The 23220-nt window shown below is 38.4% G+C and overlaps 1 protein-coding gene across 6 annotated transcripts in view; it reads left to right on the plus strand.

Moving 5' to 3' along the window:
• The window catches only part of AUTS2 (activator of transcription and developmental regulator AUTS2), a 1156658-nt gene that overhangs the window by 335219 nt on the left and 798219 nt on the right, over nt 1-23220 (plus strand). The gene's annotated exons all lie outside the window — the stretch shown is intronic.

A 23220-nucleotide genomic window follows, 5' to 3' on the forward strand; every position in this document is an offset into this window, starting at 1 on the left:
TACTCTATCCAGCAAAGTTATCATTCAGAATGGAAGCAAGAGATAAAGAGCTTCCCAGACAACCAATAATTAAAGGAGTGTATCACCAAGAAGCCAGTTCTACAAGAAATGCCAAAAGGACTTACTTAAGTTGGAAAGAAAAGACCACAAATAGGGATAGGAAAATTATTAAAAAAATAAAAACCAAAAAGACAACCAGGCAACAAAATCACTGGTAAAGGCAAAAATACAGTAAAGGTAGCAATCAGCCACTTATGAAGATAATATGAAGGTTAAAAGACAAAAGTACTAACATTATGTATTTCAATGATAAGGGATGGATAGACACACACAAAATTAAGAGATAAGATATGATTTCAAAAACATAAAACGTGGAAGGAGGGGAGTAAAAGAGTAGAGCTTGTAGAAAGAGGTCAAGCTAAAGAGAATATCAACTCAATATAGACTGCTATATATGTAGAATATTATATAGGAACCTCATGTTGATCACAAAGCAGAAACCTATAATAAATAAACAAGTAAGAGGAAAGAAATCAAACATATTACTAAAGAAAGACATCAAAACACAAACTAAGAGAGCAAGAGAAGAAGAAAGGAACAGAGAAGAGCTACTAAAACACCCAGAAAAAAAAAGTAACAAAATGGAAAGAAATACATTTATCAATAGCTACTTTAAATGTCAGTCGACTAAATGCTCCAATCAAAAGGTGTCAGGTGGCCGATTGGATAAAAAATCAAGACTCGTATATATGCTGCATATGAGAGACACACTTGAGACATAAAGACAGTCACACACTGAAAATGAAAGGATGGAAAAAGATACTCCATGCAAATGGCAAAGAAAAGAAAGCAGGGGTAACAATACTTATGTCAGACAAAATAGACTTTAAAACAAAACTGTAACAAGAGACAGGAAGAAGGATGCTACATAATGATAAAGGGAAGAAATCCAACAAGAGGATCTAACACTTGAAAATATCTATGCACCCAACATAGGAGCACCTAAACATATAAAGCAATTGCTAACAGACATAAAAGAAGAAATAGGTGGTAACACAATAATAGTAGGGGAGTTTATTCCTCCACTTACACCAGTGGATAGATCATGCAAACAGAAGATCAATAAGGAAACACTGGCCTTAAATGATACATGAGGCCAGATGGACTTAGTAGATATATATTGAACATTCCATCCAAAAACCGCAGAATACACATTCTTTTCAAATACACATGGAACATTTTCCAGGATTGATCACGTATTAGCCCACAAAACAAGTCTCAATAAATTTAAGAAGATCGAAATAATACCAAGCATCTCTTCTGATCACAAAGGTGTGAAACTATAAATCAAGTATACTAAGTAAATCAGAAAAGCCACAAAAATGCGGGGATTAAACAAAATGCTACTGAATGACAATTGGGTCAATGAAGAAATCAAAGGACAAATGCAGAAATACGTACAGACAAATGAAAATGAAAATGTGGCTTGCCAAAAATCTATGTGGTTCGGCAACTATGGTTCTAAGAGGGAAGTTTATAGCAATTCAGGCCTACCTCAACAAACAAGAAAAATCCCAAATGGAGAATCTATAACAGTGCACTTAAAGGAACTTCAAAAAGAACAAACAAAGCCCAAAATCAGCACAAGGAAGGAAATAATAAAAACCAGAGCAGAAATAAACAAAATAGAGATTAAAAAACAATAGAGAAAGCTACTGAAACCAAGAGCTGGTTCTTTGAAAACATAAAATTGACAAATCTTTAGCTAGACTCACCAAGAAAGAAACAGAGAAGAATCAAGTAAATAAAATCAGAAATATTAGAGAGAAATTACAACAGACACCTCAGAAATACAAAAGATTATAAGAGAATACTATGAGAAGCTTACACCAGCAAATTGGATAATCTAGAAGAAATGGATAAATTCTTAGAATCATACAACCTTCCAAAACTGGGTCAAGAAGAAGTAGAGGACTTGAGTAGACCAGTCACCAGTAAGGAGATCAAAACAGTCATGAAAAATCTCCCAAAAATTAAAAGTCCAGGACCAGATGGCTTCCCTGGTGAATTCTACAAAACATTCAAAGAAGACTTAGCACCAATCCTCCTCAAACTCTTCAAAAAAATTGAAGAGAAGGGAAGGCTTCCTAACTCATTCCACGAAGCCAGCATTATCCTGATACCAAAACCAGACAAGGACAACACAAAAAAAGAAAATTACAGGCCTGTACCCCTGATGAACATCGATGCACAAATCCTCAACAAAACACTAGCAAATCGAATACAAGAATACATTAAAAAGATCATACATCATGATCAACTGGGCTTCATTGCAGGAGTGCAGGAATGGTTCAACATCTGCAAATCAATCACCGTGATACCCCGTATTAACAAAATGAAGAATAAAAATCACATGATCATCTCAATAGATGCAGAGAAAGCATTGAACAAGATACAGCGCCCATTTATGATGACAACTCTAAAGAAAATGGGTAGAGAGGATAATATCTCAACATAATGAAGGCCATATACGACAAACCCACAGCTAATATCATTCTCAATGGAGAAAACTGACAGCTATGCCTCTAGGAACAGGAACCAGACAAGGATGCCCACTTTCACCACTCTTATTTCACCTACTACTGGAAGTCCTAGCCAGAGCAAACAGGTAAGAAAAAGAAAGAAAAGTGATCCAAACTGGAAAAGAAGAAGTGAAACTGTCCCTATTTGCAGACAACATGATTCCATATATACAAAACCCTAAGGAACCCACTAAAAAAAACTTTTAGAAATAATAAATCAATACAGTCAAGTTGCTAGACACAAAATGAAGATACAAAAGTCAGTTGCGTTTCTATACACTAACAACGAAGTTGCAGAAAGGGAAATTAAGAATACAATCCCATTTACAATTGCAACAAAAAGAAGTAAATATCCAGGAATAAACTTAACCAAAGAGGTGAAAGATCTGTTCACCAAAAACTATAAAACATTGTTGAAAGAAATTGAGGACAACACAAAGAAATGGAAAGATATTCCATGCTCTTAGATAGGAAGAATTAACATAGTTAAAATGTCCATACTTCCTAAAGCAATCTATAGATTCAGTGCTATCCCTATCAAAGCTCCAACAACTTTTTTCACGGAAATAGAGCAAAGAATGCTAAAATTTATATGGAACAATAAGACCTGGATAGCCAAAGGAATCCTGGGGAAAAAGAACAAAGCTGGAGGTATCATACTCCCTGATTTCAAAATATACTACAAAGCTATTCTAACCAAAACAGCATGGTACTGTCACAAAAACAGACACAGAGATCAATGGAACAGAATCAAGAGCTCAGAAATAAACCTACACACCTATGGTTAGCTAATATTTGACAAGGGAGCCAGGAGCATCCAGTGGAGAAAGGAGAGTCTCTTTCAATAAATGGTGTTGGGAAAATTGGACAGTCACATGTAAAAGGATGAAAGTAGGCCATTATTTTACACCATGCACAAAAATCAACTCAAAATGGATTGAAGACTTGACTGTAAGACCTGAAACCATGAAACTTCTGGAAGAAAACACAGGCAGTATGCTTTTCACCATCAGTCTTAGTATCATTTTTTCAAATACCATGTCTGACTGGGCAAGGGATACAGAAGAAATAATGAACAAATGGGACTACCTCAAACTAAAAAGGTTCTGCACAGTGAAGGAAACCATCAACAAAACGAAAAGATAACGTAACAATTGGGAGAAGATATCTGCAAACCACGTGTCAGATAAGGGGTAATATGCAAAATATAGAAAGAACTCATATGCCTCAACAACAAAAAACCAACAACCCAATTAAAAAATGGGCAAAAGATCTGAACAGAGATTTCTCCAAAGAAGATATACGGATGGGCAACAGGCGCATGAAAAGATGTTTGTCATTAACTATCAGGGAAATGCAAATGAAAACTACATTGATATATCACTCACTTGGGTCAGAATGGCTATAATGAACAAGACAGGAAACAGCAAGTGTTGGAGAGGATGTGAAGAGAAGGGAACCCTCTGGTGGGAGTGCAAACTGGTGCAGCCACTATGGAAGATAGTATGGACTTTCCTCAGAAAATTAAGAATGGCTCTACCATGTGATCTAGCTATTTCGTTGCTGGGTATTTATCCAAAGAACTTGAAAACACAAATGCATAAATGTATATGCACCCCTATGCTCGCCGCAGCCATATTCACGATAGCCAAGACTTGAAAGCAACCTAGGTGCCCATCAAGGGACAAATGGATAAAGAAGATGTGGTATACATACACAATGGAATACTACTCAGCTATAAGAAATGATGAAATCCGGCCATTTGTAACAACTTGGATTGACCTTGAGGGTAAGTGAAATAAGTCAGAGGGAGAAAGTCAAATAGTGTATGATCCCACTCATCAGTGTAGGAGAAAGACAACGGTAAACAAACACATAGCAGCAGAGATTGGATCATTTGTTACCAGAGTTGAAGAGGGTTTTCAGGAGGGCAAAAGGGATGATTAGGCACAAATGTAAGGTGATGGATTGTCATAGTCTTTGAGTGGTGAACATCATGTAATCTACTCAGAATTCGATATGTATTATGATTTACACCTGCAAGCTGTAATGTTCTAATCTGATGTTACTACAATAAAAAAAAAAAAAAATGAAGGCCCACATAGTTAAAAGGAACTCCACAGAGTTGGTTGGTGGAAGTGCGAGTCACCAACCCAGACTCAGATGTAGGGGAGAAGAATACCCGCCCCCCCCCCCAATAATTCTTTAATAGAGATAGTGTGGAAGTGGAACAAATGGAATTGAAATATTGACCTCAGCTCTGTCAGAACAATTCTAGCCCCTAGCTACATTACATACAAGGTTGTAGACTGTTATCAATAGGGTGCTTTTGTTTGTTTTATTATGAGTGAAGAAACTCAACATTTATATTTCCCCTTTGTTGGGCTTGTTCCAAAAGGTGCCATGTTCTTCAATCCATACCGCTGAAGTGTTTTCAGGGCCTCTTTCAGCATGACTTCTTTTGTAATTTGATTTATGTGCGTTATGAAAAAACTGTTATCTGTGTTAAAGACCGTAGAGGCATTTGTGTTGATTCTTTAAAACTATATGGGTAGGGTACATCGAGTTTTGACACAATACGTAAGTCACAAAAAGTGGGCATTGAGGCTGCTGGCGCTGAGCTAAACTGGATGATAACCCACCTTGTTCATGTTGCGTCTTTCTCTTTAATCAGTTTGGGGAAAGATCATCTTTTGGTAGCCTTTTCAAGTTGGACTTTGAAATTCAGAGAGGCAGTGTTTTATTTCATGAAACTGTTTGTATGGAGGCATTTGTTTTAAGGTTTGTTAGTGTCCTCTGTCTTAACTCTTACAGTCAGATTTCATGGTATCCAATTTGGAATAGACATTGAACAGAATAGATTTTGACGGTAATTGGAAATTGGAGGACAGCAAAGCAACCTACTTTACTGAAACGGTCAGATCAATTTTACATCTGCACCCTTTCTTAGCATCCTCAGTATTCTGAGAAGCATTAGGATGTAGTAAAAATCAAAGAAACAAACGAAAAATCCTTGGCATTTGTGGTCAGCTGACCTGGTTTTCTGAATCTCTGCTCTATGGGCTGTGTGTGTCTGAAGTTTGCTTCCCATGTCTGCATAATGGAGGTAATGTTACCTGTCTTACAATTTTTAATAACAGATTTATTGATATATATTTTGCAAAGCATAAGAGTCACCAATTTAAAGTGTACAGTTCAGTGGTTTTGGTATTTTCACAGTTATAAAGCCATCACCACAATCAACTTTAGAGCATTTTCCCCCCCAGAAAGCACAGCATAGCAAATGCTTTGCATATGTAGTCCCTTAACATTTCCTTCCCCAGTTCCCCCAGCTCTGGGAAACCACTAATCTAGTTTCCGTCTCTATGGATTTGCATATTCTGGACATTACATATAAATGGCATCACACAATATGTCATATTTTGTGACTGCCTTCTTTCACTTACCATAATGTCTTCAAAGTTCATCTGTGTTGTGGCATGTATTAGTAGTTAATTCTTTTTTATTGCTGAATTATACCCCATTGTATGGATATATACCACATTCTCTTTATCCATTCATCAGCTGATGGACACAGTGATGTTTTTGTGAAAATGGAGTGAAAGAGAAAGTAAGTAAAGTGCTTAATGATGTCTTACACATAGAAGCAGTATACATTTTTGTTTCTTTTTATCTGGTTTGGACAGGCTTCTCATGTGAATTATCAGCAGCTCCTCTTCTCTTCTGAGGTAGGGAAAGCAGTCTTATTGAGTAGAACATCTGTCTGCCAGTTCTCTCATGTTGGTTCTTGGTTCCTTGAAGATCCTGGGTGGGCACTTGTTTGATACTAGAATTCACACTGCTTTTCTCAGTAGTCAAAAGTGTTCACGTGTTGCCAACAGTGCCTGTTGTCTTTATAGATGCTCTGTATATAATTGTAAACACTGGGTTTGAGGGATTGGAAGATGGAACCATGACAGTTTACACGGATGTCAGCTAATCTAGTGCTGATCCTCATTCTGAACCTGGGCATTGATACCAGTATCAAGCTGAGAGGTAGTTATGTTGTGTGCAAGGACTGGAGGGAATTAAGGCTTTGGTAGTTTTCTGCTTCTGCTTTTACAAAACATAGAAAATTGTTGAGGGCTTATGTGACGTTACACAGGAAGTTCGTGTTACCCATATGGACATCTTGCCAAGAAAAGCCATTACTTATCTCAGTTTAAGATTTGGGATTGTAAAATTCTAATTGATTACTAAATGAAAAGTAAAATTCCTGGGGCCGGCCCCGTGGCCAAGTGGTTAAGTTCACGCACTGCGCTTCCGCCACCCAGGGTTTCCCCATTTCGGATCCTGGGCACGGACATGGCACCGCTCATCAAGCCATGCTGAGGCGGCATCCTACATGCCACAACTAGAGGGACCCACAACTAAAAATATACAACTATGTACTTGGGGGCTTTGGTGAGAAAAAGTAAAGATAAAATCTTTAAAAAAAAAAAGTAAAATTCCTGTTGAAATAGATTGTTGCTAAAGGCCAAAGAGATTACCTAAAAGCATTGATTTCTATTTTGTTGGCTGTGGAAATAACCATGGAACTCATTATTAAAAGTAGTATTTCTGAATTTCTACTTAAGATACTATAAGAGTAAAATTCCAAACAAGGCCCAATTGTTATTTACTAAGCACGTATTAGTTTAGATCCACTGTTGGCCTGCCACCATTAGCCATACAGAAAAACAGAGTAAATATTCTCTGACTAATAAGTACTCTTTGCCCAGGTTTCCATTTGAGGCCATGAAACAAGTTGTTAAAATTGAAATCTCTAGTGTTTGCCATTTTAAAGATAAATTTCTTATATAGGCTTTCTAAGCTGGTTTGCTTTACTCTGCAAATACAAAACACTAATAATAGCCTGCATAAATTGAGCAGTTAATTTGTACAGGCCCAGTGCTAATCACTTTATTTGGATTATCTCATAGATCAAAGGTAGGTACAGTTATTATCTCTTTTGTATAGATTAGGAAACTGAGTCATAGAGACATTAAGTAAGTGGTCCAAGGTTACACAGCTTGTAAGTGGTACTTCTCTTCATAATTTCCCACTCTCTACAGTTTTACGTTATTAAAAGTGGTTTAGAATTTCAAGTTTTACTCTGATGTTCTTTTTCCAAGTCCCATGTCTATGTACAAATCAAAACAAGTCTGTGGTTTATTTCTAAGGGAATAATGTATAAATAGTTGTACACTATAAATTATATTATGAATGACGTCTTTTACTGGTAACCAGCAGTAGCTCAGCTGCTGCTCTTTATCCTTTGAGTAGTCAAGTAGATGAGAAGTAGATAACCAAGTGGGATGGCGGCCACGCAAGCCTTTACCAGAGTAATTCCAAGCCTGCTATAGCATTCCTAAAAGAGCTTATGCCCGTGACCTGTGGATGGATCAAAGATAGTTTCTCATATACCGGGAACTTTGCTGCCAATTCGAATTAAGCAAATAGAAAATATACCTCCAGAATGTAAGCAAACTAGTTTAAAACACCCCAGCTATAGCATTATTGTGCTTTTTAAGAAGTTTCCCTAAGAAACTCATTTATCAGACAGACCTTTTGACAAACAGGAATGAGACAGAACAGAATTAATATTTTCCATCTCTTAAGGGCTAGGCCTTTTCTTCTGTGCTATCTCTTAGCCTAACGTCTCTCTAATACCTCTCTGCTATTATTTCCACTTAAAAAAAAAGGAAATTGAGACTCAGTGAGATGAAGTACTTTACATCACCAATGAAGTCGTGATGATATTGTTTGAAAAGGAAAAGCTGAAAACTTCTATTATTTGTCGATTTTATCTTTTTACTGGTCACCTAGCCTTATTGTAATGTGGATTTATCTACCATTAGTACATCACAAACCAAGTGAAAAACAGAAGGGATATTAGCTGTGCATGTATGTAACACAATATATGTAAAGACTTATCTCATGCCTGTGTAGTAATAAAATACACTGAATGGTTATTGTGGTCCAGTTACTGTGTCAGATATTTTTCCCGTTTCATTTCATCTAATTCTCACAATCATCCTGTCAGGTAGGTGCTATTTTTATCCACATTTTTGTAGATAAGGTGGCTGAGACTTAGAAAAGTTAAAACCACTTGCCTATGGTCATGGAGCTAGCAATTAGCAAAGTTGTTGCTTTTAACCACTGTGCAATTTTCCTTGTCCACAAAACTACATAAAAAGGTTTACTTTAGTTTTTCTACCTCTTGATTCAAGCCACCACCAGATGTACATTCTAAACCCAGATTTGATTTTGTTTAAAAATATTTAATGGCTCCTGATGTTATCAGTTGCTACTCATTTTTCAAGACCTGAGTTGGATGTCATGTTCTCTGTGAACCTTTCCTGATGCTGTTCTTCTCTGTAGCACCCTGTAGCCTAGTCCTTAGGACTTCCCCTGCTTTCTCTTTAGAAGCAAGTTCACTTATTAGCCTAGTTTTTGTATTGCTAGCACCTGCTGGTGCTTGCTGCATTAGTAGATGATTGATAGATGTTTGTTGAATTGAATTGGATGTTTAATAAATGTTAATAAATTCTTGAATTTAATTATGATGTTTAATTTCTGTTGTGCATCTCAGGCACTTCAGGTAGGTCATTGCAACATTAGGTGCCTATGGAGACCCTCAGTTTTTCAGGTTGGGAATTGATGACCTGCCATTTTTACAAGAGATCAGTTGACTACATGACTGGGGCTGATTTTTTTCTTAAATATTGCTCAGAACTCATGGTATTATTTTTCTCTTTAAAGAGTATCAATGATACTGAAACAGTAAAAAAAATAAAAACTTGGTTTTAATGTGTCACAAAGTTTCTCCAGCATACTTTCTGTGCAACTCTATGCAGCCCAATGTTCAGAAAATGAGATTTTCAAATCTACACTTTATTGGTTTATAGCCTTTGGAAAGTAGCATGAGCAGGAGGAAGGAACATGGATTTTAGAATTAGGTATCTAAATCAAATTCTGGTTCAGCCACTTCCTAGCTTTTTGACTTTGGGCAAGATACTTAATTTTTTTTAACATAGTTTTCTTATTTTTAAATGGTAAAGGTACACATTGGCAGATTTGGGGGATGTAATATGTTGGGAGGAATGTATTAAGTTACTTCTCAAAAAGAGATCTGTGAGTTCTCTGTTATAATTTTTGGTATATTTTCTTTTCAATTGAATAAACTTTTTTTTGAGGAAAATTCGCCCTAAGCTAACATCCGCTTCCAATCTCCTCTTTTTGATGAAGAAGATTGACTCTGAGCTAACATCTGTGTCCATCTTCCTCCACTTTAAATGTGGACACCTGCCACAGCATGGCTTGATAAGCAGCGCCCAGGATTGAACCCTCGAACCCCAGGCCACCTAAGCAGAGTGCACAAACTTAACCGCTAAGCCACTGGGCTGGCCCCTGTTTAAACTTTCATTCTGATTTCATTCTTAAAAATAGTGTAAGTATAATGAGAGTCATCTCTCTGATTATCTTATAATCAGACACTGCCTCATGACTCCTAGTCCAGTGTTCCAAGTGAGGACTAAATAATGTCAAGATGTGCTCTACATAGATTTTGTAGGAATTTGAATAAAGAAGAGGGGTAAAGTCATCCCTGGATGATAGAGTCATGCCATGGCAGTGAGTACCATATTTATGTATTTAGCACAAATCCCAGCTTAGAAAGGACAGATTTGGAGAAGAGTATAGCAGTGACTATGGTAGTAAATTTGCAAGGAAGAATTATTCTCAGTTCCAGCAGTAATTGCTTTACATACCTATTTCAGTGCAGATTTCAATATTGTTGCAATTTAACTTACTTCAGCTCAGCAAAAACTGTTTTACAAAATTGCCAGGGGAACTTCTTTTTTTTTTTTTTTTTTTTGAGGAAGATTAGCCCTGAGCTAACTACTGCCAATCTCTTCTTTTTTTCTGAGGAATACTGGTCCTGAGCTAACATCCATGCCCATCTTCCTCTACTTTATATGTGGGATGCCTTACCACAGCATGGCTTTTGCCAAGCAAACCTCGGGCTGCCAAAGCGGAACGTGCGCATTTAACTGCTACACCGCCGGGCTGGGCCTGCCCGGGCACTTCTTTAAAATCACATCCTAAGTTTTCTCACCAGCAGTTGTAACTAGTAAAAGGTCGGATTATCTTGACCTACTCCAACCACTGGTTCATTCATTTGAATTAGCCAGAATCATGGTTTTAGGTTTGTTGTTAGGTTCTTTGAGCTGCTATTATGGAGCCAGACTTGCTAGAGCTTCTTTGTATGTGGTGTGAATTTGGAGCTTATCCAAGAAGATCTTGATTTTGAGAGCCTTGATGATATTAGCTTCAAATATTTCTTGACTGGACTAAGTTAGTTGAGAGTATCACATGATTGTTTTTCTGGCATCTTTTAGGGCCTTTTTGTTTCTAGAGTAGCATTATACTTTTTCAGTGTTTAGAAAATAGGAAGGATTGTAGTTTCTGAGTTCTTTGACTTCTGATCAGGGTTGCATTTTCATTTCATCAATTTGTGCTATGAAATTGAATACCCATGTAGACCTGATGCTATCTGGTAGAGTATCTGGAACCGTTGACAGCTGAGAATGGGTACGATGAGCCTCTTGATGATGTAGAGAATGGATAGTAGCCATCTGTTTTGCACTCAGTTCCTTTGAGGACTCAGTAAATCCACATAGCTAAGTAACTAAGGCTGTTTGAGAACAGCGAGTGGAATAATGAACACTTTTATGCTTTTTAAAATGACTATTGGGAGTCTGATCATATGAGTCCATTCCAAAATGGCACTGGTTTTCATTGTTCCTCTGGGACTTGAGTTGAGAAGTGTGCTTTTAGCTGAATTTCCCCTTTAACAGGTATTCATTAGGGGTATCTATCCATTACCCAATGAACTATAATAAAAATGGGACAGTTTAGTTATTTTAAAAAGGAAAAATGCTATTAGCTAATTATAAGCTGGATTTGAAGGATATTTTCCCCCATCTGTAAAATTGATTTTAAAGACCTTGGATTTTATTCAAAAAGAAGGAAAGGCAGATTATTTTAGTTACTTTGTTTTGTGTTTCTACTATATTTATCCAAAGAGAAAGTGCTCACATTTTAATTTCTAGGAAGCTTATTTGCAAATTGTTTTTCCCACACTTTTATAGCAGTTTCTTTTTTCTAAGGATTGAAGCTTTTAATGTAATTTTTCTGTGAAGGATAACATTTATGTTTTTCCTCTTTCAAAACTGTTAAAGAAAGTGTAAATGTATACATTTATACTTGTGTGCTTCATGTTTTAAATATTTTTGTGCTACTCATACTTCTTGGTGTAAAGATAGAACAATGATACTAAATTAATCAGATGAAAGTAACAAATGCTAAACACTTACCTGACTATTAAGATGATGTGATTTCAAATGGAGATAGTTGATGGGCAGCAGCAGGTATACTGGGACTTCCCCCTCAAACTTTGTGAGGTTTGGACAGTCTGCGGGGAGGGAATTAATTCTTGAGTAGTCAGCTTTTTCATTTACCTCTGCTATTTAAAACTAAGTATAGAGAAGCACTGTAAATTAGTGAGAATTGCACTGCACCTAACTAGGAGTCATAATGCTGGCTTCAGTATCTAACTCGTGCAATGTTGGGTATGAGTTTTTGCCTTTCTGAGTCATAGTTTCCCAATCATCAAAATGTAGCATTGGACTAGATCATGGTTCTCTGTTGTGTGTTTTCTTGGTAACTGTGGCTGTATTCTAGGAGGTCACAGTATAAACAAAACGGGTATATATTCCTACTTTCCTTCTAGATCTGTTTTACCTGAGGCTTTTGGCAAAACATTAATTTTATACTTAAACTAATATTTATTGAGGACTATATGGAATTTGAGAGTATTCATGTGGTATTAAAGATGTAGCACCAAAACTGAAAGAAACGTTATGCTAACAGTAGGCCACAGAAAGAGTCCTCTTGTTCTAGATTCACTCTTTCCTACCGTTAAGGGCACTTTGGTGGACAAATTTGAGGATCACTGTGTTAGATGACAAAGTCTCCCTGTTCTAAAGTTACATAACTATGAAAACATGTACATTTTAAATTTCCTTCCTCCCTCTCCTAAATCAGTGTCATTTTTTCCTAAAGAAGAGTGTGTGTATTTTATTTACATGAAACCTCTCTCGATGTTGTTTGATAAAAACTCTAAGAGATCTTGTCCTGAAAGGAAGGCGCTTCATGTTCCTGGCACTGGAGGATGGTGGGATGAGGAGTTGAGGGCAATGCCGTAGCGCAGTAGACACATCTGATGCCTCTTCAAGCCCCTCTGCTTCTAGAAGCTGATTCTCTATTTCTAATGCTCATTGTAGTTGTCTTCCTTTTGTTTTTTCCTCCCATTTTAGCCTGGATTTTGGCAGAATGGCAATCCATCTTTCTGAATTTAGTATGGTTTTTTTTCCCTTTCTTCCTATCTTCAGCAACAATATAAGTACTCTTGATGGCAACTGCTGTATGCTTAAAAGATTGAAGAAACCACTGGCAGCAGTCAGGAGGAAGTTTAAGGGCCTGTTTATCTGGAGGTTTGCATTTTCATTCTGGTGGTTGAGTAGAAAATTGCAAACAGGTTGTATTCAGCAGCTGGAATGCTGTTCAACATCTGGGGAGACCCAGCCTTCTGTTCATTTTCCATTCATTGGAAGGGTAGCCGGCCTGAGGTAGAAACTGCAGGCAGAGATATTAGAATTCTTTGTGTGTATAGTCATTAGAATTTCTTTGTTGTAGAAACTTTTTCATAGAAATGCCAACTTGTCCTCCATCCTTCTGCTAGCTTTACTGAGCACTTAGCTTTAGGTCAGTTGCTGAAAAGAGGCTTGAATAAGATAATGTACCTCCCAAAGACTTGCCCCCTAAAACAGGAATTGTATGGGCTCTTAGTGAGTTCCTACTTTGGAGTCAAGAGCTAGCCTGCCCTTCGATCTCTGGCTGCATATGTCTTGCAGGCTTTTATCCTTGGGGATTTACTGTGGCTACTAGAACCCAGGAGGCCCTGTCTCAATAATACATGATTGGTCCAGCCTCTGTTATACGCTTTCTTCTTCCTTCTGATAGCTGTTTCACAGAGTGAGTCTGAGGAAATCCAGAACATCCATTGATTTGTTGATGGGGCCTTAAGCACAATTAGACAATGTTCTCTTTTTTTAAAGATTGGCACCTGAGCTAACATCTGTTGCCAATCTTTTTTTTTTTTCTTCTTCTTCTTCTTCTCCCCAAAGCCCCACAGTACATAGTTGTATATTTTAGTTGTGAGTGCCTCTGGCTGTGCTGTGTGGGATGCTGCCTCAGCGTGTCCTGATGAGCGGTGCCATGTCTGCGCCCAGGATCTGAACCAGTGAACCCTGGGCCACTGAAGCAGAGCACATGAACTTAACCACTCAGCCACAGGGCTGGCCCCTAGACAATATTCTCTCTTTTTTTTTGAGGAAGATTAGCCCTGAGCCACCATCTGCTGCCAACCTCCTCTTTTTGTTTTTTACTGAGGAAGACTAGCCCTGAGCTAACATCCATGCCCATCTTCCTCTACCTTATATGTGGGACACCTGCCACAGCATGGCTTGCCCAGTGGTGCCATGTCCGCACCCGGGATCCAAACCGCCGAACCCCAGGCCACCAAAGCGGAAGGTGCAAACTTAACTGCTGAGCCACTGGGCCGGCCCGACAATGTTCTTAATAAAATCAAAGTCTTCAAAGTTAGACTTGGGCTACTATGCCCTGCCTCTTTCTTTCACCTTCATTTTTCCCATTGCAGTTAGAATTGTAGAGCTAGATCAGGAGCCCTTGCATTATCTTCGGGTGCTGAGCAGGTAATATAATTCCTTCATGATGTAATAGAAGGAGGCAGGGCCTATGGCAAACTGCCCAGTACTTGCCCCTTCTTAAGGCAATCAAGATCATTTTTTAAAAAAAAGTTTTGTGCTGGCCAAATAAAACAGGACTGCCAGTTTAGTTGCTGTTTTTGACAATTTTAATTATTTTATAGATGGAGAAAGAGAAGCTGAGAGGAGTTTTGCTTTACTCAAGGTCACTGCTCAGTGGCCCAACCAGGTCTAAAACCTGTTCCTATTGGGCTATTTGAGAAAATCAAGTGCCCAAGTTCAATTATTAGTGGTGGTTGTGGTCCTAAGTATGCAGTGACCAAGGGTTTCCTGTTTGCACTCTAGTATTTTAAAGCTAATCTAGCTTTTGGATAAACCAAATGGATTTTGGAAGTTGTCTGTTAAGAACCCATTGTGATGGCTGGAACAGCTCTTGCTCTCAGACAGATCAATTTTCAATTGTTCTGTAATACTATATGGATTTTTCTGGATTTCCAAGTAAATGCATCTTGCATATTGCTTACATATTGCTTAGGTTGTCTTCATGAATAATGAAAGCTGTTCTATAGGAAGCTAGAGATTGAGAGGCTTTTTTTTTTTTTTAAACTGTATTTCATTCTTGTGTTTCTTTTGCTTTTATTTTCTGTAGCCTCAAGGGTATGTACATGTGTTGGAGGGTAATTGGGGGGGAGGGTGCTGTTATATATGGGCTTCTCAACATCTGTGTTCCTTTACAGAACATCTCTCTTCTACTGCCACAGAGGGCTTGCTGGTTAGAATACAATACACTCTGGACAGTGCTGTCTCCTATGTTGATCTTTGCTATGTGTTTTGTTTCATGTTGAACTAAACTTCTTTAGCAAGGTTCTCTGCTTCTCTACTTTAAGGGGAAGTCATCCTCTGCCATTAATACCTACTATGTGCCAGGTGCTCTTCAGGTGCCTCCATGATTTCCAGTATGTCTCTTAACAACCTCAAAGATAGGTCCCTTTATCTCCATTTTTTAGGTAAAGAAAACAAATGCTTGAGATTGTCTTCCCTAATCATACACCTAGAAAGTATAGAACTAGCATTCAGATGCAAATCTAATTAAAGCCTAGTGTCCTTTCCAAAATGTCACAATTGTTACTTTGCCTTCTGTCCCTTCCTTTACTTAGTATTTTGACCACACTAATTGTGCTGGCATCTTGTCCCAAGGAGTGTCCAAATTCTTTTGTCAGAGTATGCCTTTCAAAATTTTTTTGTCCCAATCCACAGACTTAGAAATACAGTTTATATCATGGTCAAGGGTACATACTCACATAAGCATTTACACACCTGTGCTTACATATACACACATCAATCTGAAACAAGCTTTCATTAAATGATACCTTACTATATGCAGTACACTCCAGTATTTCCTTTTCTGTTCTCTTCCATTAACACATGTGTGCCTGCGCACACACATGCACACACACACACACACACACCCCCACCATACATTTATGGTGGTGATTTACACTAAATTGATTTTATGACCAAGGTCCCCTGTAGTTGAGAAACACTGACCTAGAGTGGAGCTCTCTAAAGTGGGATATGTGCCTCGCCCGCCCCCCCACAAGATTTATAAAATAATCCAATGACAATTAGGATTTACATAGGACAAAATAGTAGAAATTATGTTTAGATTTACTGTTATCTTTAAGGAAGACATAGTGAATGTTTACATAGCGAAGATCAGCGTATTAAATATGTTACTGATATTTAATATCAGAGTCGACAGTGCACTATCACTCAGTCTGTTGGACAGTCAGTCCTGTGCCCTGTAGATAGTGGCAGGTGTCCTAAAAGGAGAGTGGGAGTTTCACAAAATGGCAGATTCCTTCAGCCTTTTGGTCACCGTGTTGTGGGACATGTTTCAGTTTGTGTGGCTCATAATGTGTGTTACAAGGTTATATTATTTACTTTTAACTAAACACCCCCATGAAAGAAACAGGTGATTAAAAAAAATCCCTCAAAGAAACTGTGGAATGAGATGACATAAGCACAAATGAACAGCAGGAAAATGGCAGAGCTGATATTTCTGTTCTTTTGAGCTCCTTGTCAACCATGTTAGTGGGTAAAAACAGCAATTTACATAATCACATCTAATAAGTTGGCCAAAAAACTTAAATTATAAAAAACATTTGGAACCTAGATTTATACCCATGATCATTAATGATTTACCCTGCCCTCAGTGGATGTTATACCTTGAGATATTAGCTAATGCCATTATGTTGGGTAAAACATTAAAAACTGTGTTCATTTTATCCTTTTATCACCCCTTAACTTATATTTGTATATTTTATAATATGTACAATTCATCAGTGCCATATAAATAGGTACATACATATCTGGGGAATATGCTCAAATTCTTTTTTTTTGGTTCTGACAAGTATTCATAATAAAAATCATGTGGCGGGGCCGGCCCAGTGGCACAGCAGTTAAGTGCGCACGTTCTGCTTTGGCGGCCTGGCGTTCGCCAGTTCAGATCCCTGACACAGACATGGCACTGCTTGGCAATCCATGCTGTGGTAGGTGTCCCACATATAAAGTAGAGGAAGATGGGCATGGATATTAGCTCAGGGGCAGTCTTCCTCAGCAAAAGATGAAGATTGGCAGTAGAAGTTAGCTCAGGGCTAATCTTCCAAAAAAAAAAAAAAAATCATGTGGAAGCTATTCCTGGTCTGAGGAACTGCCAGTAGAAGTGTCCACTAATTGTTAATAGGCATCTTGGGGTCTAGGTGAAGAAAAGAGGGAAAAGGTGAGTAGGAGACGGAGGATGTTGTGTTCAAATTCAATTCCATGGGCACATGGTTTGGTGAGCAGCCTGTGCTTTTGTACACATCACAAAAGTCTCTCCATTCTCCTGGCAAAACAGCCCTATGTTAGGGCATATAGCTTGCTAAGTGGATGTAGGTTGGATTTTAGCCCTGCTCAGGCCTTGATCCTTCTGCAGGTGAAGCCTACACAAGTAAGAACCTGTAACAGCCCTGATGAAGAGGAACTAAAAAAGGAAGGAGATAGACAGGTGACATTGGTGAATGTGGGAAGCACCAGCAACTACGCCCCACTCTTTTATTTATTTATTCATTCAACTGAGTATTTATAGCACGCCTATTCTGTGCTAGCCATCTTCTGCGTCCCACTGGCCAAAGCTGACCATGTGTCTGTTTTTGTAAATAGGTTTTATTTGGAATATACCTACACCCCTTCCTTGACATATCTTCTGTGGCTACTTCTGAGCTGTAATGGCAAAGACTAATAATTGCAACAGAGATAGTATGGCCTGCAAAGCTTGAAGTATTTACTGTCTGGCCCTTTACTAAAAAAGGTTGTGAACCTCTCTTGTAGCAGATGAATCAGAACTTGCTTCTGGTGCCACCGCATGGTAACTGAGCTGTGTGCTATGTGGCTTCTTTCTCATGTGCCCAGCTTGCCAGAAAACATCTCCATGGGAGCCATGTTGGGCAGAGATAAAAGCATACAGCCAGGGCACATCTATTGTTTAGGTGTCTACACAGGAAACATAGTGAAGAGAAGAGGCCAAAGGATAAAGAGGTTCTGAAATAAAGTCACTTTGAGACCTTCTTTCTGGGCCTCATTTTCCTTCACTCTATAAGTGGAGCTTATGCTAGATCACTAAATTACACTAGTGATTCTCAAAGTTGCACTTGAGAGTCACCTAGCAGGCTTGTTGAACATGTTGCTGGACCCCACCCAACCCATCCAAGGTTTCTGATTCAGTAGTTCTGGGGAGGGCCTGAGAATTTACACCTTTGACAAGTTCTCAGGTGATGCTGATGCTGGTGATCTGAGGGCTGGAGCTTTGAGAACCACTGGATTAGATCTTCTGTAAGGAGTTCCTGGAGGAGTAATTGGTCATCTACAGATAAGCAGTATACTGGGTTGCTTTTTGGCAGCCTGCCTCTCTTTGGCGTTGGGAAGAGGAAGCCCAGAGTGTCCACTGTGAGAAATGACATTTGAAGAGGACCTCCTAGGTGACTCTTTGATATGTAAGCCAGAGCTATCCTGGGCCAAATTGTAAATCTTCACATTCCTCCTATACAAAGGGAACTGCAAGCTTCCTCTTAATAATGAGTCATCCCAAATTTTGCCCATTGCCTCTGAAATTCTAGACTCGCAAGTGATAGTCTTTTAGGGCAATGTGGAAGAACAAAACTCATTATGGCAGGTTATTTTTCATGGTCTCATCCCCATCCCTCCTACCATGACTGCTATTCTCTATATTTCTCCTTTTTAAAACTTTTCTATCGTTCCTGTTACTTTTTTTCTAAAGAATCATTTTTTTGGTCACAATAAAGTGCTAATGTTTTAAGGGCTATAGGGAGCCTATTGGTGTCAGAAACTGTGCAGGTTGATTACAGAATAACCTTATCAGTCCTCTCAAAAATTCTTGGGCGTATTCTATTTTCCTCATTTTACAAATGAGTAGTAATTACAATTTATGAGTCAAAGAAGCTAAGTAATATGTCACCTAGACAATTCTGTATCCATACAGATGACCATTGAAAACCTAGCTTCCCAGGTCTTTGGCCTCCTCCCTTCTGGCCCTCTCCTCTGCTTCTTTCCAACTGTCCATTCTCATGTTATGATCTTGGACCTTGTTGTCACCTAGGCTTTCTCTTCACTGGAAATCATGAACTCCATTGTCAGACATTCCATCACCGCAGCTCAGCAGTTTAGGCCTTGGTAAAGCTCTTACCTCCTTTTTCTGCCAACAGAAATAATTCTCTTCTCTGATCTATTTCAGTGTCTTAAAAATATTTTTTTATTTGCTTACTTTGTACCAAATTGTATTGATTTATGTTTCCAGCCTTTACTACAAAGTAACCTTCTTGAGAAAAATTATTTTGTATTATTCATTTAGGTTTCTATAGAACCGAGTACTGTGTCTGGTATGTAGTAGATACTCAATAAATAACTGTTGAAGTGGGCTAGAGAATGGTAAGACAGGGATTTGAATCCAAGTCTGTCTTGCCTCAGTCTGTACTCAGGCCTCCCACCATCCCATGGCCTGTTCATTTCTAGTCTGATCTGGATGAAGAAGGAATCGTTCAGTAGATGATGTCTTTTGAGAGACACTGTCTATTTTTCCACATCCAGTATGCTATTACTGATGATTTTTCATTTTGTCAAAATGCATTTTCTCTTTTTCAACTAGAGTTGAAACAAAATAATTTTAAATGACATCCTAAGAACATTTGGAAATGTGACCTTTCAGGTCTTTTTTCCTCCTTTGCTTCAAAAAAGTATATACAGCTACAATTACTAATTGCTGCACTCTAAGTAGAGACAGATGATACATATGTTTGTAACAGTTTTCCAGAGGGAGAGCTAAGTAACTAGGCTCATTTTTCCATAATGTGAATATTATTCACAAACTATTACCATAATTGATGCACCAAGCCATTGTAGGGTAAATAATGTGTTGTGTGTGGGAAGCAAGCTAGTAGTCAGTGAATATTAAAGAACAAAACCTCATTGTAAAAGAGAAACTGTAATTAGAATCATTCTGAATTCATACTGCAAAACCAGTTAAAATAACTTGGCTACCACTTATCTATGTAATTCTGTGTGTGAAGGAAGTAGGTATGTGAGTAGAGTTGCATAGAAATATATGTATACATACAAACATATTTTAACAAAAAGACAGTAGTGAACTTGAGAATTAGTTGTTTTACAAAGATATTTGATGCAGAGATGAGGTGAACCTGAGCAGAGTTAATTAGTGAAATTTAAATTGATGGGAAGAAGCTCAATGTCAATTTTCTTATCTTTTGCTTTTGTAGGTGTTTTATGTCTACTTGGAATGTCATGCTCCTTCCCTTGACCAAATCAGCTGCTGTATTTTCTTCAAAACTCCTTTTTCGTAGCAAGTCTTCCTCATCCACCTCTAATCCCTCTTATCGCCTTTTTTATACTCATTTACTTCTATGTGTGGTGTATTGATTTGCACTTTTGCGATTTGTTGTTTTGTGAGAGGTAATAGGAGGTGATAAGTCTTTTCTTATGTGTCTCCTAAACCAGACTGCTATGCCATTTCAGGAAGGGGTTGTTCTGTTTTCCTGTGTTTGTGTAGTTCCTGTGTCTGTTCCTCATGGAGCTTGGCTAATGCTCTCCAGGAATCTGCTAACTCCTCAGTATGTATTGTCAGCTCTTTTTGTATGTTAGATGCTGCATTATTTTTGTAAAATCTTTAAGTTTTGTGCTTGCTTATTAGTGTCTCTAAAAAGTGCTCCAGTATAACTGGAAAGAATCAGATCTTGTTGTAGAGTTGTTGGTGAAACAGGAATCTGGAGTATGGCTTATGTGAAATATTTAACTCCCTCCATCTCTGTCGAGTTCTGAAATCAAAGGGAAAGATGCTCTCTTTTTCTCTTGGTATTGATAGTTCTTGACACAAACATTTTAGCAATAAACAAGGTGAATTGGGTCAGAGCTTAGATACTTTTATATTTTAAAATAAATCATAGTTTATTCTTAAGAACCTGTTAGAAAAAACTTCTCAACATCACTTCTGTTCTTAGTTGTAATCTCATTATATTCTGATAATTTCTTTTGAAATTTCTGTTCCTTCTTGTCTATGGACATCTGTCGTCTTTTCCATTTATAGCAATGAAAATCTGAACAGCTTCCAATATGCTTTCTTAGCTCAAATTTTCTTGGCCCTTCATGTCCAACAGAGTCAATTTGTTCAGCTAGTTTATCAAACTGGACACATTTCTATAATAGAAAAATGAGTAAATAGAATGTTCCTTAACATAATGCTTGTACAGACAGAGCCCACGTTGTAAAGCTGAATAGCTCTTCCTCTCAGGAGGATTATTGATTTTGGCATGTTTTCCTGCCTTTAACCGATCTTAAACAGTTTGACCTTTCTGAGGGCTTTTTGGAAAGTTTTGAGGAAAAAAAATAAAAGTTGTATAACCTCAAGGAATTCTAAGTATCAGAGATCACCTCTGTGAAGGTAATTGGTTCAAAAATTGAGTATTATTTGCTATACTTCAGTGCATAGTAGGGCATTGTTCGTGTGTCTCACTCCCAGCTTGAGGTTGCTCGCTCAGATGATGATTACGACCAGGGAGGAACATTATCCAGGAGTGGACTCTTTCGAGCAGCCAAGGAGCTGACCCTCGCAGAGGCTGTTCTTATTTTCCAGCCTTCCTACAGGACAGCTTGGTGAACATTGAGACCTTTCTCCTACCTTGAGAATCTTACATGGGACTTTGGCCTGGTTCCCTCAGGGGCTCGGGAAACTGCTTAGCTTGGAGTGGTGCCATTTGAGTCTGTTCTTGGCAATGGACCCTAGCTTTTTTCCTCCTAGGCCCTTGCCTCCAAGGAGCACAGTAGAGGTCAGATGCAGATAATACAGGCAGGATTTCTGCCTCCTGAAATGCTCAGCTGATGTGCACTTCTCTCTCCCCCTTAGGGTTTAAGGACGGACACGTTTATCATGGAATGTAATGAGTAGGAAAGAACTTGCATCTTTCTTTCCTGCTGAATAGCAGAGTGTAGGATAAAAACCTTTCTGTTTATAATTCAGCTCTATCTGTTTGTAGTTTGCATTCAAGTCATTTTAAGCTTTACTGTTAAGCTAACCTTGTGAATGGGTTCATTTATTTGCAGACTCCTTCGAGAGTCAAGGGAAGCTTTTGTAAAGAGGTTAGGTCTGAGATGGTAATTGTGAGTTAAACAAAGGTAGTGTGTGTGTGTGTGTGTGTGTGTGTGTGTGTGTGTGTGTGTTTGCATATAAAGCTTGTGCATGAATGCATGTGCTTGGTTGGGCAGGGACTACGAGGGTTGCAGAAGAGAGGAAAAGTCATTCGCAGTAGAGGAAGCACCATGTATGAAGGCTGGAAGACTCCTGTGGTTTTTGACAGATAAATGAATCCTTCTGAAGGTTTTAGAAGAGCTGTGACCAGCCCTGTTTGCTGAGAAAAGGAAAAGTCCTTGAGAGCCCATCATACCTCTTCAGCCTCTCTTAACAAGCGTTCAGATGCTCTGCCAGAGGAAATGGTGTGTTCCAAGTGCAGCTGCAAGAGAAATAGAGTTCTTTTAGTGCAGCTGAAGCAATTCCTCCACATAGATTGTCCCATTTTAACAGTAAAGTGTCTGTTCAAAACAAAACAAAAAAGGCGGTGGGAGTTGGAAGGAGAATGAATCTATGCCAGGAAATGAAAATGAATTGCTGCAGAAGCCTGTCTTGGTTGTGGTTTCAGAGATATTAAAAGGGCTCAATTGCTAGTTTGTTATGTCTCTGTATGTTTTTGTGAACTTTTAATTCCCCAGAAGACGTTAAGGACAAAATAGCAGTCATATTTTTACTAGAGAATGCACACCTATTGTTGAAAATGGCTGCCTTGCAGCTCACAAGCTGTGGCTTCTTTTACCACTCTGTTCACCAAGGAGCTTCATAGACTTATGGTGTCGTCTTTGGTCTTCTTCCTCCCTTCCTTAGGGCAGGCCAGCCTTGTAATGTAATCAGAGGATGATTAAAGCTCTGTCATAGCAGGTGAGGTTTCTGACTTGAAGTGTAAGAAGTGATATTTTGATCATGTTTCCAGTTGACTGTTGCTACTAAGCAAAGGTTAAGGGGTTGTGATGTAATTGAAGGTGACACTGCCTTTACCTTTTATCAAGCTCAATTGTGAGCCTAGAGCTTTACAACTATGAGCCCATTTAATTCTCACAGGAGTCCTCATTTTAAGGTAGATTTGATTACCTTA

The sequence above is a fragment of the Equus caballus genome, chromosome 13 (genome assembly GCF_041296265.1).
Source record: "Equus caballus isolate H_3958 breed thoroughbred chromosome 13, TB-T2T, whole genome shotgun sequence".
Lineage (NCBI taxonomy): Eukaryota > Metazoa > Chordata > Mammalia > Perissodactyla > Equidae > Equus > Equus caballus.